The following is a 15,371-nucleotide window of genomic DNA, read 5'->3' on the forward strand; positions in this document are numbered from 1 at the left end:
TGTTACCCGGGCGTGAGCTTTCCCCTGGCAGCCAAATGGAAATTGCTGATTGGCAGCACCGGAAACCTCCAGCCAACCCCCTCTGCTGGGAGGGCGACAGCGTGCCTGCAGGCTGCATTTCACAATCAGTCGGTGGCATCTGTCCCATAGGAGGCGCTACAGGCTGTCCTGGCCACCATCCCCACCGGGGAAGGACGATATCACCAGGTCAAATCCACTATAGGCCTCTGTAGCAACAGACCCGTAAGGTGCCTCTCTCCCCACACTGATAGTACAGGGAGCTTAGGGGCCCAGCTCAGGGTTTGTGGAGCCCTGTCACAACGTGCATCACGTTTCTGACCGACAAATCACAAGATGGGGTGTGACTCTGTCATAGACACCAAATCGGACTAGAGAACAGGATGATCAGCTCTTTAAACACCTATCAAGAATGAGTCGCAGGAACGGAGAATACGAACCCGGCTGTGGGCGAGAGTCATGCACAGAGAGGCAAGCGCTTGGCGGCAGCCCGGTCCGGGAGATCAGCGCCCAAGTGCGAGAAAGCATTTGAATTCTCTTTAACCAAAAACACAGCGAAAGAGCTTTGCAGCTCAGCGGGGATTTGGGCAACAGTTTGTTTCTTTAAAGCGTGTAGGCCCCTCTAACTACACCTCTTCGGGGCAGACGAGCCACTCCTGGAGTTCCCCCGACTCCTACACCCCAGGCCCAGGGAAAATACAGCTGGCACCCAGCGGGGAGCTATGCTAAAGGGGGAGGGCGGAGAGATTGGCACAGCAAACTAAGAGACAGGGCAGGGACAGAGGCAGGGCACACTGCTTAGGAGCGGGCACTTTCATTTGCGAATGCCTTGGAGATGTATTTATACACGGCCAGAAAGCCGGGGCTACAGGGAAGAGAGGCCAGAGAGCCACACGGGAACAAGGGGAACAGCCCTGGGGGACAGAGACCTAAGGTAAAACCAGTGACAACAATGACGGCGCTTCCATCCGACCTAATGCAATCAGGATCTAACCCACGTAGTTAACTTGGAGGGGGGAAATCACGTCCCCAGTGGAGGGTAGGTCTACACTGCAGTCAGAGGTGTGATCGCGGCACACGGAGACATACCTGAGCTAGCTGTCATGTAGCGAGGGCGGCTAGAACGAAGGCGAGGCCGCATGGTTATACAAGCCCACCTGGGACCCAGGGTCCTCCCTCGTATGGCTAACCCGCACTGACGTCTGCACTGCTACGGCTTCACTGCCATTGGTACCCGAGCAGCGAGATTAAAGTGAGCTCGGATGTCTCTACACGAGCTGCAGTCACACCTCTCGCTGCAGTGTAGACAGACCCTCCATTGGGGCCCACGATTTCCCCTCTTGTCTAGATCGAGTTGATGACATGGGCTTAGACCCCGATTTAGTCAGGTCGGTGCAACCCGCTCGCATGGACCCTCTTCATTCGGTTTAGGGCCGTCCTCACGACCAACTGAGTCGCATCGGGGCCAGGTCTGTGCGTAGACAAGGCCAGAGGCAAGGGAAGGAGAGGTGAAGACGCAGGAGAAGGGGATCTGGGAGGTCTCCCGGGGGACCAGCTGTCTGAAAGCCGAGAGCCTGGAATGCTGACGGGGAAGGTATTCCGAACACGCAGCCCCGGCCCCGCAAACACACCAGCTCTATGTATAGAACGAGGCTTTGCTGCAGCCCCAGCGTGGGGTGCGCTGTCTGGGTCACAGCAGCCCACGTGCCCTAGCCAGTCACCTCCAGTCTGGAGCAGTGCAGGCTGGGTCAGATCACTCAGTCCCCACTCCCCCGACCCCATGAGTCTTGTGGGGACAGGGCAGGCAGCCTGATGCTGGCGTCCCACGGAGTCCCCGCCTCCCCAGTGCTGCTCTACTGCCATTCCCCCCTGCCTGCCCCGCTAGGCCCGGAGAGAATGTCACTACAGCATCAGAGGGAAGGGCAGAACTGTCTTTCTCTCCAGCATTCAACTCCCAGAGCAAGGCCTTTCAGGGTCTGTCTGCACTGCACAGAGCCCAGGCTCCTCATGTTTGAGCCCCAGCCCCGTCCACACACAAATGAGGTTGACTCGGATCAGTGAGCACTCAGGGCCTGGGGCCCAGGGCCCTGCTAGCGGGGTGGGTCAGAGCCCGAGTCCCGCTGTGACGGGTGCATGCCCTGTCATTTTGCAGTGTGGACACAGACCTAGCCACAGCCCTGGGTTAGAAGGGCTGCACAGTGCAGTAGGGATGCGATAGCATGGCTGTGAGACCCGGGCCCAGCAAATGTAAGCCCAGGTTTACACTGCAGGGGAAAAATCGAGTCCACAAGCCCGGGTCCCACAGACGGGGGGTTATAATGCAGAGGAGACGTACCCCAAAAACTCCTCTCTCTCCGGGCACAGGCCCTTCCAGAAACGAGGAGCCCCATTCCGCTCTCACTTTCCATTTGCGTGAGCGCAAGTTCAGAAATGGGCCCAGAACGCCTCCCCAAAACTCAGGGCTGGCCAAACTCTCCTCAAACAGAGCCACGGGAAACCCCCCCACTTCTTTGCACCACCCCAGTGCAGCCACATCCACCTTGGACTAAGGCCCAGAGCCTCAAGGCTTTTAGCCTCCTACTTCCCAATGAAGCCCATTGAAACAGGCACCTAAATACCTTCGAGGATTTGGACCTCAACCCGTCAGCCCACAAGAACTAAGCAGAGTCAACCATCGGAGGGGAAACCCCCAAGGAAACACTGGAATTGGTGTGGGCTGCCCAGTGGGTGGGGACCAGGCCAGATCGTTAATACGGTTAACGAGCAATGGAGTGGCTACTTATGATCCCCAAATGCTCTGCTAATTAGTGTGCCACCAATGTAACCCGCACATTTGCTTGTTTTGCATGTCAGCTTCCTCATCAGGGGACAGACTCAGCTCACCGGACATAAACACTGCAATCAAATACTGACTGAGTCCCTTGCAATGCAAACACACCGGCATCCCCAGCCCATCCAGGGCTGGCAATCAAGAAGTCCAGAGTTCTCACCCTGGTGAAAGAAGGGGGATTCAACAAACTGAACACCATTTGGGTGTTGCTGAAAGATGCTGGGTTGACAGGTCTGAAGATGAAAGCCCAGGCAGCCTCTCCAGTGTGATTTGAATTACACGATCCCGGGAGATCAGCATCTCAGGCCAGCTGGGCGCTGCACACCGTAAGAGACGGTCCCTGCCCTGAAGTGACTTGCCCAAGATCCCCCAGGAAGTGAGTGGCAAAACTGGGAACTGAAGGCAGGTCACTGGAGTTCCAATCCAGTGTCTCAACCACAAGCCTGTGCTGCCTTGTCAATGTCCTGCCCAGCAGGCCTCAGCCCTGGCCTTGGGGAACTACTCTCCTAGGTAAGAGGGGAGTTGAATCTCCACCGCCCATTAAAATCTTTCACCTCTCACTGAGACCCCGACAGGAGGGGGTCGATTGGTGACAGGAGATGTGGGTGCCTATCTACTGCAACCTGTGTTGAGTCCATATTTTCAGGAGATGTTTCCCTTGTACAGAGAGAAACCCAAGCCTGGACTGCAACATGTTAGACCAGGACAACCTGAAGCTGAAACTGACCAGGCCAGATTGGCGGCAGGGATTGAAACAGTGCGTGAAACTGACCCCGTCCCCATTAAGTCAAAGGCAAAAGGCAAGCAGCAGCAAACTGGATTTCTGACATTCTTTCAGCTCCGGTTGGGGGTGTTAACACAGGGAAGAAAGTTGTTTTGTTCTTTTCAAAGACAAAAAACTTTTATCTTGACAGCAACTCATTTAATGCTCCTCTGTCAGCCAGCGCTGGATTCCCATTTGGCTCTGTTCCCCGCTCATCTGCATCATGACCAAACTAATCTCTCTCCTGGCAGCCTCGGCACTTCGAATGTCAACTTCGGCTCAGCTGTGCTTTCGTTCCTTTCATGTTTAAAAGCAACAGCTCCCAGCTCACCAGAGTCTCGCTCCGACTGTTTGTCCAGAGAGCGGGGCTCGCTGGCAGGGCATCAAGAGAAATTGGGAATCTGGGCAGAGTGTCGTCCCATTTCCTGACCTTTCCTGGAAATGCCGTTGCGCCATCACAGAGCAGCCTCAGTGACCGTGAAACCGTCTCCAAGCCAGGGACGGCACCACGCTGCATCGCGCCAGCCCTGCGGCCCGAAATCCGTGCTCGCAGAACCAACCCAGGTTCTGCCACACATCTAAACTGGGCCCTGTCTAAACTGGGGGAGGGGGGTTGTAGCACTGTGACTACAGCAATACAGCTCCACTGCCCTGGTCTACCCTTAACATTTAGATTGACGAGCTATGTTGCTCGGGGGGGGTGAAAAATTCACACCCCTGCGCACCATAGTTAAGCTGACCTAACCCCTGATGGGACAGTTCTTCCAAAACTCATAGACTCATAGACTTTAAGGTCAGAAGGGACCATTATGATCATCTAGTCCAACCTCCTGCACAACACAGGCCACAGAATCTCACCCACCCACTCCTGTATCAAACCCCTAACCTATGCCTGAGTTATTGAAGTCCTCAAATCGTGGTTTAAAGACCTCAAGGTGCGGAGAATCCTCCAGCAAGTGACCCATGCTGCAGAGGAAGGCGAAAAACCCCCAGGGCCTCTGCCAATCTGCCCTGGAGGAAAATTCCTTCCCGACCCCAAATATGGCGATCAGCTAAACCCTGAGCGTGTGGGCAAGACTCACCAGCCAGAGACCCAGGAAAGAATTCTCTGTAGTAACTCAGATCCCACCCCATCTAACATCCCATCACAGACCACTGGGCATATTTACCTGCTAATAATCAAAGATCAATTAATTGCCAAAATTAGGCTATCCCATCATACCATCCCCTCCATAAACTTCTCAAGCTTAGTCTTGAAGCCAGATATGTCCTTCCACTGACGTAGGAAGCGTCTACAGTACAGCGTTCCAGTGGCATGAGAGCAGCTGTCCCACTCCAGCGCCTTTAGGGTATCCCTGCCCTAAGACAGGCAAGGGCAGGACTTCCCCTGTACGTTACCGGACATGCGAACAGGCCCCATTCTGCCTGGGTGCAGTGAGCCTGTTCTGTGGCTCTGTACTTACGTCACCGTATCGACGTGACATGTTGCTAGACAAGCCCAGAGCCATGCAGCCCGGATGGGTGCAGTCCTTGCCCCCAGCTATTGCATCACGCTCCCCAATCCAGAGCTGCACTCCCTGGATGGCCAGAGGCCTCTAGGGCTTCCGGGTTTTTTTATGAAAAACACACTAAGTTCCAAAACATACATGCAGATCAATAACCATGACCTCCACGCGCCTTCCCTGAAACGGGGCAGAACTATCCAGCACGACAGGCAAGGAAACTGGCTCATGCTAACAGGAGCAAGGTGCACTTAAACCCTGCCCTCGCTGATCAACAGTCCTGGCTTCACACTGGACAAATCTCTCAGCTTGCCCGTGTGCATCCAAGGCTCCGACTCCAAGGAAGAGGGGAAAGTAACCGCACGTGATGCCTGAGTGCTGCGTTCCGCCGCCGTTCTCCTCCCCGTGACCCTGGGGGCTGGTAGGTTCCCCCATCGCCCCACCTCGGGGGCTGAGGTTTCCGACCAGGCCGCCCTGCCCCTGTAACGGAAGAGCAAGGAAGCAGAGTGTTTTCCCGCTGCGCCCCCGGAGCAAGGAAAACCAGCGATGGCTATTTTAAACGGCCGTCTTCCTGCTAATTAATGGAGCATGGGGCCGACGTGGGGCTTCTGGCTCATTGTTCAGTGCTAATAATGGACTCGCACATGCCACTCACGCATTCCGCAGCGCTGAGCTCTCTGACCCGTGAATACAATGTGTTAATTTACAGCGCTGCCTGACTGCCATTCCCTATCAGGCTCCGCAGATGGGGAGGGCGGGGGGTGGCTCAGGGACAAGAACAGGGCCTTGCTGGAGTACAAACTGCAGCGGGAGCAACTCAACCTCCGCAGCAGCAAGCGCACGAGCCGGCCTGCGCCGAAACAGAATGCTGGGCCGTGTGGATTCTCTCTCACGTGCCTCTCCGCCCCCAGCTGGAGACAATGCTCCCAGGCAAAGCAATGCCAATCTTTCAACACACCTCGGCCACGAAACCAGCCAGTTCACGAGGAAGGCGATTAGGGATATGCCAGTAGCATCGAGAGGCCTCCACTGAGATCACGGCCCCGGTGTGCTAGGCGCTGTACAGACCCATCTGCGCTAGAAGAGGAAGTGTGACTGTAGCAGATAGGCACAGGCGTGCTAGCTTTAATCCAGCGAGCGCAGCTCACAACAGCCGCATAGATGTGACCACGCGGACGTCAGCGTGGGTCTAGCATCTGGGGAGGTCTGCCTGGACCCCTCCCCCTGCAGCGTAGCTATCCCCTGAGTGAATGAGAGACCCTGTCCCTAAGAACTTACAATCAAACAGAGCAGACCAAAGGAGAACCAGAGGCAGGGAGAGATTAAGTGACTCGCCCAAGGTCACCCCGGGAGGGGTTGGGGTTCTGTGGCAGAGCTGGGATTTGAACCTGTATCTCCGAAGTCCCACGCTGAGCTGAGAGGCAGATGGCAGTAGGTGGCATTTACTTCAGCTGCTCTGTATTTGTTATTTAAACAGGCAAAGCGCTGTTAAGTGCTGGGAGTAAACAGCCAGAGAAGGGACCAAAAGAATCTCTCCCTCCTTCAACAACAAGGAGTCTGGTGGCACCTTAAAGACTAACAGATTTATTTGGGCATAAGCTTTCGTGAGTAAAAACCTCACTTCTTCGGATGCATAGAGTGAAAGTTACAGATGCAGGCATTATATACTGACACATGGAGAGCAGGGAGTTACTTCCCTCCTTCCTGTCTCTCAGGGAGAATCATCTTAGGTGTCCCTTGGAGCAACGTCGTTTCGGGCACAGATGTGATTGCATCTTGGCTGGGTCCCTTTAACTGGCAGCTCTGTTCCACGCGTGGGTGCAGGAGTCCTGAATATTCTCCCCGGGCCTGACCCAATGCCCACTGGAGCCAGCGACAGTCCTTCCTCTGTTCCCAAGGGGGCTTCTGGATCAGGCTCACAGAGCTCCGCGGGGAACACAGGTGGCTCCAGATTGAACAAGCATCTTTCTTCCCCCGTCCTTGCAGGGTTGCCAGGGGGCCAGAGAACCAATAACTGCAGCCTAGTCTACGCGACGCGTCTTAAACCTACGGCCCCAACAACGGAAATGCCTAAAAGGCTCCCGCCGCCTGCCCCCCTGGGCGGTGACCTTGTCAGACCTTCCAGGATAAGCGGAGTCAGGACTGCAAGGAGAGTCTCCAAGGAAATACTGGGGTGCTGCAGGAAGTGAGGCTGGCGACACAGCAGGTGGCGCTCTTCCCTCCGAGTTCGCAGCGACCTGATGCTGCGGTGCCTGGACTGTAGTCCTGATCACTTATGGTAAACTCCCCTCCCTGGCTTGCGTGCTGTCTGCAGAACTCCACCCCAGAAGTAGCCGCATTTCAGCAGAGGTAGCTGGTGAAGTGACTTGGGGGCTGGCAGTACAAAAGGCGCTGGAAGAGCATGTTACTACGCGTAAAAGTAGATCATTTGTTTCAAAAACAAGCCTGTTTCTCAGGGGTCTCGAGTCAGGCACTGGGAATCACCGACCACTTTTGACAAGGTAGGTCTGCGCTCCCCTGATGGCCACATGGCCATCTCTCTCTCTCTCTCTCATTCAGAACAGGTCCTCCCACTTCCTCCCTCTCCTTTCTCCATTCAAATCGAAGAGCTCGGGAAGCCCTGAGCTACACGGGACACCAGAGAGGGAGTTTCTCTCTTCGAGAAACGGAGGAAGAAGGCCTGCTGGCTTGGCTGCACCCTTCCTTAGACTCCGCCTCCTCTGCTGAGTTGTCCTAAAAACAGCATTATCAACAGCAGGCCCTAAAGGAGGACCAGAATTCCGTTTCCTGTTTTTCCCCGTGGAAACCCTCAAATAGAAGCTGGCCTCATTTTTGGGGGTGGTTGTTTTTTGGTGTGGGGGGGGGGAGGTTTTTTTTTTTTTTTGGCTGAAACAGGGCTAACAATGAGCCATTTCCTCTGACAGCTTGGAAAGGCACCCGGCTCAGCTCCCCCCCAGCACTGCTGGCGGGAAATCTGACCCAGCAAGGCCAGGGGAAGGCTGACCGCCGTTCCCTGCCCCTCTCAAGGACACAAAGGGGGCGCATCGCTCTCCGGCCCGCTGCTGGAGAACCTAGCAGCAGTTCCTATTTGCTCGAACGGTTCCTTGGACTCCACCCGAGGCTACTCGGATGAGTAAAGGTTCCGGGATCAGGTTCAAGGCTTGGCTGGGCAGCAAATAATGGGCTGGGAACAGCTGGCGCCCAGGATTCTAGGCCACGCGATAACAGGGCTGGAGTTTCACAATGAAACTCTATGTCGCTGAATGAAGGTTACAGCTGCAGCCCCGCGTCTATCCCACAGTTTGCCGGGAGATTAATGGCTCTTTCACACCATTCGCCCTCCATTGCCCCACTCAAACTTGGCCTCCGGAGCAGGACGTCCCTGGAGGATTGTGGGATCGCAAACTGATGCAATGGGAAATTCCAGGCCCCATCCTGGTCTCCTCTGGCAGCTCGGAAAACTCTTCTCTCCTTTGAGCTACGGCCCGGGGCCAGAGGGAGGGCGGCTCTGTGGCGCTAGGGGGAGCCTCTCCTGTGCAGATGGTGCCCGCCACATGTTTTCCAGAGATTACTAGTGGCTAACATTCTCCAGCCCACACACATTTCTAATCAAAAGCTTGAGAACCTTGTTGAACTCTCTCGCGCTTTCTCTCTTTTCCGTACGACTCTGAAATTTAAAAATAATCTTGGCGCTCCGAGCGGCTAGATTCCCCAGCTGGTGTAAAGCAACATTGGGCCGGTGAAGTCAATGGAGCTCTGTCTGCGTACCCCCAGCTAGGGATCTTGCCCTGACCCGGGGGCTGGGGGAATCCTTACCCGCCCAGCCACACTGCAAGACAACGCACTCAGCTACGAAGCCACAATAGGGCAATTGTCACAACGAGGCTGTTCATCCCCTTTCCCACCCTCTCCACGCACAATCCCATGAAGAGCACCACTGTGACGCCTTCCCCCCACAAGCTGCTCACGCGACCGCATGCTTCTTGGGACTCTCAGACCCAAGCAACGCCCCAGGTCAAAGCACAGCCCCACGTGTGCTGATAGGCCTAGTTGTCCCGACGTCTACCTGGGTGTGTTTTCAAGCTACCAAGCCAAAGGTCGCCCAACCACGGCAGGTGTGCTGTGTCAATTCTCCGCAAGTAGCATTGATTTGAGTCTCATTTTTAAATATCTTAGTTAAGGGGGTGGGGCTAATCTCCCCGGGGCAGGTATCCTGGGTTCCCTTGGAGAACCAGGCTGTTAGTACCTGCGTGCAGATCCCTTGGAGAGCACAAATTTAAACCTGCCCAGGGCAGACTAGGGAAGAGCCCATTCTCTGGAGCCGGAATATCCTTACAGCGGACCGGACAGACGTGAAACCCTCCGGAAGTCATCAAGTCCGTCCCCTCGGAGCCAGCGCAGGCCCGTGCTCACCGGCACCGCCGCCGGAGTTTCGTCACGTCTCATTTCAAATGACTCAAGTCATGGGGGTTTCCATCACTTCCCTCGGGAGATTAGGTCACACCCTCGCTGTCAGGAAGCTTTTCCTAACACCCAGCTCAAATTTTCCCTTTGCTCAGTGCCAGCCCACAAACACCTCTAATGCCATTCGCACCGCCCCATTCGGCGTGGGGAGACCAGCCCCTGGACGAGACCTGCAGTGTCGAGGCCCGGAAGAGTGGGACACACACAACCCACTGAGGCGTGTGTTACAAGTCCCTGGGACACGGGAGACGGAGCGGTCAGAGCCCCAGCTACAGTCTTGCCTGTTTAGCTCAAACTGGAGCAGCTTCTGCTTCCTGCTCTGAAGGTCACCACAGTTCAGTTCTTGGTGTGTTTGCCAAGCTGGCAGACATCGCTCCCACACCAATATGAGCTTTTCTAACTAGGACCCACTCCCCACCTCACTGATGAGCCTCTGTCTACAATTAGACACCCGTGGCTGGCCCATGCCAGCTGACTCAGGGTCACGGGGCTCGGGCTAAGAGGTCCTAGAGTCCAGGGTCCAGCCTGCGCCCAAATGTCTACACTGCAATTCAACAGCCGAGTCAGCTGGCACGGGCCAGCCGCGGGTGTCGAACCGCAGAGTAGACATACCCTGAGTGTGCTGCTCCAACCTGCCACAGAGCTTGGCTGGTTCATTAATGATCTGGAGGATGGCGTGGATTGCACCCTCAGCAAGTTTGCAGATGACACTAAACTGGGAGGAGTGGTAGATCCGCTGGAGGGCAGGGACCGGATACAGAGGGACCTAGACAAATTAGAGGATTGGGCCAAAAGAAATCTGATGAGGTTCAAAAAGGACAAGTGCAGAGTCCTGCACTTAAGATGGAAGAATTCCATGCACTGCTACAGACTAGGGACCAAGTGGCTAGGCAGCAGTTCTGCAGAAAAGGACCTAGGGGTTACAGTGGACGAGAAGCTGGATATGAGTCAACAGTGTGCTCTTGTTGCCAAGAAGGCTAACAGCATTTTGGGCTGTATAAGTAGGGGCATTGCTAGCAGATTGAGGGACATGATCATTCCCCTCTATTGGGCATTGGTGAGGCCTCATCTGGAGTGCTGTGTCCATTTTTGGGCCCCACACTACAAGAAGGATGTGGACAAATTGGAAAGAGTCCAGCGGAGGGCAACAAAAATTATTAGGAGGCTGGAGCACATGACTTATGAGGAGAGGCTGAGGGAACTGGGATTGTTTAGTCTGCAGAAGAGAAGAATGAGGGGGGATTTGATGGCTGCTTTCAACTACCTGAAAGGGGGTTCCAAAGAGGATGGATCTAGACTGTTCTCAGTGGTGGCAGATGACAGAACAAGGAGCAATGGTCTCAAGTTGCAGTGGGGGAGGTTTCGGTTGGATATTAGGAAAAACTTTTTCACTGGGAGGGTGGTGAAGCACTGGAATGGGTTCCCTAGGGAGGTGGTGGAATCTCCATCCTTAGAGGTGTTTAAGGTCAGGCTTGACGAAGCCCTGGCTGGGATGATTTAGTTGGGGATTGGTCCTGCTTTGAGCAGGGGGTTGGACTAGATACCTCCTGAGGTCCCTTCCAACCCTGATATTCTATGATTCTACGATTCCAACCGCAAGCTCCATTGCACGCAAGAGCTTGCAAACCCAATGAGAAGCAGGTGGGCACCAGCTGACACAGAAAAAGCTTTAGGCAAGTGTCTTCCATCAGTGACCAGCCCCCAGTGCAAACCACTAGTGTGGACAGGAAAAGCCAAGCCATGATCCGCACCCAGGTGAGCCTGTCTACATTTTGCATCGTCGCAACTATGTTAGCGCCCAGCCGCTGATGGTTGTTCCTAGGACACATCTCCTCAGTGCAGACAAGACCTTCGCCTATTTAACTGGGGCAGGTGCCAAAAAGGTTGGGAACCACTGAACCAAACTTCACGTTGCACAGAAAATCCCTGTCAAAACCGTGTTGTCCAGGCAGTGAGAGAGACAGAGACTTCTTCTTTCAAAGGCAACCGGAATCAAAGCGCTCACCCACGGCCCCAGATCAATGACTCTGCTCCACAGGCTGCAGTCTTCCCCAGCAGACCCCCCATTCACCGAGACTTTACTTCCTTTCATATTCCCCCGCCTTCTTCCTCCAAACAGTTCACTAGAGTGAATCACCACTAACCCCTCTCCGGTCTAGGCGCCAATGCGCAGACCCACATGCCATTGCTGCATATCACCAAGGTCCTCCGAGGTGGGTTTGTTTCTGGGCTGCCGCAGAGCAAAACTGGAGGAGTTTTTAATAAAAATCCTGCAAGTAACCAGTCTGTATAAGGGACTGAATCCCTTCTGATGTCTGTCGCAAAAGAAAGAGCCATTTGGGAAGTAATCAAGGTTTCTGAAAGAACACGGTCAGGTTAAAAAGATGGCCAATATTTTCACACTGGTGAACTTAGCATGAGACACCTGAACGCATCCTCGGACATGTAAGCAAGTGGCCTGATTTTCAGAGGTCATTCAGCTCTCACCGGTCACAATGATTATTTAGGTAGTGTAAAGATAGCGTGAGGTGCCCAATTTTAAGCACACAGGTTTGAAAACCTTGGCTCGGACACATTTCTCTTTAAATTGGATCCCTGCCTCTGTTACAAGTGACCTCTTAGTTAAGTAATGGGACAACATCACTGAAAATCAAATCAATTTTTTTCAAAATGAGTCTAAAAATCAATTTCACAGAGGACGCTTGCTCCCGTGTCCCCTTGTTGACGTTTGTGCTTTTACGATCACATCTTCCTACGTTTCTTTTTAAAATTTCTCTCCCATCACTGTGTGAAAGTCCCATATGGGACAACAGCTAACTGGCTACAGAGGGGGCAAAAGTGAAATTGACTCTAATTGGGGTGCAGGAGGGTAACAAGAAATATTTTCTTATCTAATCTCTTTTATATAGAGTCTCAGGCTCCAATCCTGTAAGCTGCTCCATTCAGGCAGCCCCACGAACCCACACAGAGCCCCACAGATTGTAAGGAGGCACCACGCAGGCACAGGAATGGAGCGGTGTGCACATCAGTCCCTTAGGTATTATTTGTAACAATAGCAGGTAAAACATTTTAAGCAGCGTGATCACTGACAGTAAAGGAGGCTTCAAGTCTAATTCCTTTCTCTCCCTATATGCTGTTTGTTTACATTTTTTTTTCTTTTTTGTATTTCACTCAGCCTGAACAAGGAGGGGGAAATAAGACTGGCCAGTTTCACGGTTGTTTCTAGTAAGTTTCACTTTCCCATTCTCAGGCACTAGCCCCGTGCATTCAGCTGCATTCCACATGTCTGTGAATTCGCACGCACACACCCACCTATAGCACTTACTGCTGGAGGCAGCATATGCGCAGAGATGATGGGGAGGTGCCCATGCCCTAGACTGGCAGGCCACACCCGATAAAGCGTGTCAAACAGGCTTGGCTACCAGACTAGGAATCACTCGGATGGAATCCTGTTCAGCTGCCATGTGAATGCATCGGGAGAGTGAAGGGACGGAGAAGAGACACTCTCTGCCCGCACTTTGCTCTTCCACTCCTCCCGCCCCAGTACCCTCATGCAAGACAAAGCGTAGGATTGTGCCCTTACCCCAGAAGGATGAATTGGTATCAACAGAGGAAGGTTTCGCTGAAGCCAACAGAACCTCGTGTGACTAGTTCTTGTTGTTCCTAGTTCAAGGCTAATGAACCATAGTAAATATTCACACACAGCAACATTACTACACCCAGGCTAACCTCACTCAGCCAGGTACTGTGCTGGGGCACAACTGAGGTTGAGAATCTATTCTAAGCAGAGAAATTTCACTTGTCCTTATAAAATTAAACATACATACAGAGGCCACACATCTATTGTCTTTTGCCAAGGCCTGTTCTTAGTCTCCTGGTAAATAATCGTTTGTTTTTCATGCATTCGACACTGCAGCCCAGAAGGCGGCCTAAATTAGTTTTCGGCTGGCTCCAGATGGTGAGGGAGAGAGCGCGGCTTAGAGGATAGTGCACTGGATTGGGACTCGGGAGACATGGGGTATAGTCCCTGCTCTGCCACTGGCCTGCTGGGTGACGTCACGTCACTTCCCCGTGCCTCAGTTTCCCTGCCTGCCAAATGGGGACGGTGATACGAACCTCCCTTTGTGAAGTGCTTTGAGGCCCACTGATGAAAAGCCGAGTGTATTATTATTCTTGCCTCGGTTTTGGGGACACTAAAAATCACCCAAAATCTTTTGTAAAAGAAAACGCATGGCATGTAGGCAGGCCGCTGGGGAGAAGCCCGGCCCAGGTTCCAACTCAGAAACAGAGCACAGAAGACAGTATTCAAAATCACAGTGCTGCACCAAACTCCCAAACCACCAGCGAGCTGCAATCTGTAGCTCTACACGCGGGTGGATTCGAACTCCAAGCAACGCACCAACGCCACAATTCGAACTCACAACGGGACCCAAGTGCCAAGACACAACGCACAATTAGCTCTCTAGGTTAAGCATTAAAATAGTAAGCGGCAGAGTTTTCTCGGCAAGGCACAAGTGCCGGGCAGGACTGGGACTGCAGAGAGCATCTTGGGCTACGGATTTTAAGTCACATCAGCACAGCACCCGTGAGCTTCTAGCGCAGGGTTTCAAAGCCACGGTCTCAGATTGCGACAGCAGGATCACACAAAAGCCCTGCTGGTATTTCAAGTTCATAGTAAAAACACCTGGTAAGAAACTCCACATCTGCAGAGCAGCTACTGTAATGGAGAAAAAGAGGAGACAGGTACACAAGAACCAATGAGCCTTCTCCCGCTGCTTTCGTTTTTGTGGGCACTTTTAGGGCACTGCGGTGAAGAAGTTTGCAGCGGCAGCAATGAGAAATACCGCCACGGCACTTTCCACCTGAGGATTTCCAAGCACTTTTGAAAAGGCAGGCCAGTATCAGTATCCCCCTTTTACAGGGGGGGAAACCGAGGCAGCAAGAGATTAAGGGTACGTCTACACTACGAAATTAGTTCGAATTTATAGAAACCGGTTTTATTGAAATCGGTTGTATACAGCCGATTGTGTGTGTCCACACAATAAAATGCTCTAGGTGCTCTAGTCGGCGGACCGCGTCCACAGTACAAGGCTAGCGTCGACTTCCGGAGCATTGCACTATGGGTAGCTATCCCACAGCTATCCCACAGTTCCCGCAGTCTCCGCCGCCCCTTTGAATTCTGGGTTGAGATCCCAATGCCCGGATGATGCAAAACAGTGTCGCGGGCGGTTCTGGGTACATGTCGTCAGGCCCCTCCCTCCCCCGTCACAGCAACGGCAGACAATAGATTCGCGCCTCTTTACCTGGGTTACCTGGTTTTATCGCTAATCCCCTCGTCAGAGGTGGTGTAAAGAAACCGGTTTAAAGGACCCTTTAAGTCGAAAGAAAGGGCTTCGTTGTGTGGACGTGTCCAGGCTTAATTCGGTTTAACGCTGCTAAAGTCGACCTAAACCCGTAGTGTAGACCAGGCCTAAGTGACTGAAGCCAGCTTGTCAGATGCAGATCCAGGAACAGACTCAAGGCCTCCTATTGCCCAGTTCCCTGTGCTCTGACCACTAGACCACACTGCCTCCCTTGGTGGGAGAGGGCCCTTTTAAACCACAGACAGCTCCAAAAAAGAAAAGAGTGGAATAAGGCAAAGGCCTGGGATTTTGGCTCCCAAATCCCTTAGGCTCTTTGGAAAATCTTTGCCCTAATATAGACTGATAAAGAGGAAACTTCCAAGAGATTAAACACAAGCCATGGTTAATACGCCACACTGCTACCGAACAGCGTTTTCATTTCCAAAGCATTG

General features: G+C 53.3%; 1 protein-coding gene across 12 annotated transcripts in view; it reads right to left on the bottom strand.

Annotated features, from left to right (window-relative positions):
* Positions 1–15,371, bottom strand: part of ARHGAP23 (Rho GTPase activating protein 23) — a 125,493-nt gene that overhangs the window by 83,676 nt on the left and 26,446 nt on the right. The window lies entirely within an intron of this gene.

The sequence above is a fragment of the Chrysemys picta genome, chromosome 24 (genome assembly GCF_011386835.1).
Source record: "Chrysemys picta bellii isolate R12L10 chromosome 24, ASM1138683v2, whole genome shotgun sequence".
Lineage (NCBI taxonomy): Eukaryota > Metazoa > Chordata > Testudines > Emydidae > Chrysemys > Chrysemys picta.